Below are 2,877 nucleotides of genomic sequence, written 5' to 3'. Positions count from 1 at the left end.
AGGGGAGAGAGAGCGCGAGAGAGAGAGATAGTGTGTGTGTGTGTGTGTGTGTGTGTGTATGAAATATGGCCTGCGCCCTCTCCCGGTGACACATGTAAACTACACGGAGGTCATTCCATGAAATGGGCGCTTTTTCCATTTTGAAAAGGTGATTTTTATGAAATTTTATCAGATAAACAATGACTGAACTGTTGTGTTAGTTCATTAAGACATTTTGATATATGTTGAGATATAGCTGTGCCTTTAATAAAGCAACAGGTTGACGAGAACAGGGTGACAAATGTAGTTAATTAGCCATGCTCAAGGCAAGGTCATGATACTACAAGGTGCTTATTAGAAAGATAAATTATATATTAACTACTCGGATAGAGAACAATTAAAAATAGTTTTAAACATCCAAATTATGAACTTTTGTTGTTATGAAACTCTTTGTGCTTTAAAGTCACCATGAAATCAAAATAGAAAATTCTTATTTTTTAATGGAATATTGTAGTGTTATTATAAATAATTTATCTGTGAACGTCATTATTTTTTTAAAATTAATGTGCCCTCGTAATCTTTAATCAAAAACGTTAACCTCCCCTCCCCTCAAAACGACTCATCCTCTCTTCTGGTCACGAGCAATGGCACAAGGGCGCAGGTAGTGACGTGAGGGGTAAACGACAGGGGGAAAAGCTGAAGCTGATGGCTGCATCCGAAAACTGAAAAATGCTGCCTTCGGAGGACGCATTCCAAGGCAGGAAGGCATCAAGGCACGTCCGAATTCAAAGTTAGCTTCAGTTCCTCTCTCCTGAGATGCCTTCATCTGGCCGATTTTTGAAGGCAGCATAGATGTATCCTTCGCTGCCTTTGATATCCCATAATCCTGTGCGTTCCATTCTGTGACAGTTAAGATAAAAAATAAAGATGGCGTCTGAAAGTTGCGGTCGGTGGTCAGTTTGTGTGTAAATGTACGTTTTTGATAAACGTTTTCCACTTTTGATGTCATTTCTAGCGAGAAATTAATATTGCAGTAATGAAATATTCACTTAGTTATCACCAAAGCTCTCTATATTTTGCTGTAGATCATTAAACCGTTACTCTGCCTCAGAAGCCTGTCCGAAATCAGTTTCATGAGGTGCCTTCGTGCAAAAACGCTGCCTGCAAAGTTATTTCCTCATACGGCAGCGAAGCAGCAAGTCAGCTGCCTGAGTTTTCGGATGCAGCTGATGCTTCACGAATCACTTTATAGCACTGACACCAGTCATGAGGGAGTACGTTACCCCTAAACATTGAAAAGATAACGCGCTCAGTCATTCAGGCAGTCTCTCTCTCTCTCTCTCTCTCTCGCTGTTTAGACATGTTTTGTGCCATTGATCGTCGTTGTCATCCTTAATAAATAAAACATTTATTTAAATAATGTCAACTAAGTAAATGCAATGATATTTATTTATATTGATTAGTGGGCTCCCCACTAGCAGCAAGACACAGTACCGAGGGAAGCAAACTAATCATGGATGACAAAGATGAGCACCCCCCCTCAAAATAAAACCCTACATTTTTTAAAAACTTATAATAATTTAAAGCCTTAATTATTATTTTTTTTTTTTAACTCTGCCAAAATTGATTTTAAATGTTCACTTTCATTCATGGAGAAGAAGGGGGAAAAATTATCTCCTGGTGGAAAACAAAGAATTAAGATGAAAATGACATGACATTACCATTATATCCAGTAGATGGCAGCAAAGGATCACTCATTAGCTCAGTAGCCATTTCAACTCCCTAGTTTTTCTCATGTCTTGCTTTTGGATTTATTATAAAATGTCTATGAGTCTCATATCATTTAAAAATAAGTAAATAAATAAATAAATAAGCCCAGACATCAACAGCCTACTATTGTAAACTTTTGGTTTCCCAGTAACCATATTAGTAATTGGACTATTACCAGTAATTCATCTTGCAAATGATTAAACGAAAATAAGCTGGAATTAACAATGAAAACATTTGTTTGTCATATCCTTCCGTCAATCTTATTTCCATCATTTACCGCTGTCATATTTCCTCTTTTCCTCCTCTTCTTGCTTTTTTTCCGCTTCTGGCTGGCAGACGGATAAGTCCTCTTCATGTTTAAATTAGCAAATGCACGAGTAAGCGCTGTGCCAGTTTGAAAACGGGGGCCGACGCATCACGAGGAAAAAGCAAGCACATCCAGTGTAACGCGAGAGGGGGATAAGTGTCACATGATCCTTCAGAAATCATTCTGATATGCTGATTTGATGCTTAAGAAACGATGAAAATGATGAAAACAATCATGCTGTTTAATATTTTTGTGGAAACCATGATACGTTTTTAAGGATTAAACTATACGATTTTTTGAATATTAAGTTAAGAAGAACATAATTTATTTGAAATAGAAATGTTTTGTAACAATGTACTGTCACAAAAACATGCATGAAATACCTTAAACTTGGCACATGGATTCTCATCTGCTCCAGCAGGGTTCATGCCTGCAAAAATAATTTTTTCCAACTTTTTGAAGCAAATAAAAAACTTATGTAAAAATTTTAAACTTTCAGCTAACAATAATCTATTTAAATTATGTACCTGTAAGAAGATTTCTTAAGAATCATTTTAAAAAGAAATTTATTTACATTCCCTTTATGGTTCAAACTGTTATAAAAAAAGTGTTTCATTACACATAATGCAGAGCAAAGGGTTTGCAGTCTTAAACGACTGACAACATCACAAGAATATTCATCACAAGACAAATAAACTGAAGTACTTTGAAATGACACCCACACAAACTTAAAGACAAGACGCACAACAAGAGTAACATTTACCTGATTATTCTGAAATCACAAGACAACAAGTTACTAAATGTGACAGCAAGATCAAAAA

The sequence above is a fragment of the Sinocyclocheilus anshuiensis genome, unplaced genomic scaffold (genome assembly GCF_001515605.1).
Source record: "Sinocyclocheilus anshuiensis isolate Anshui unplaced genomic scaffold, SAMN03320099.WGS_v1.1 scaffold1287, whole genome shotgun sequence".
Taxonomy (NCBI): Eukaryota; Metazoa; Chordata; class Actinopteri; order Cypriniformes; family Cyprinidae; genus Sinocyclocheilus; species Sinocyclocheilus anshuiensis.
Note: the sequence above shows the minus strand (reverse complement) of the source record.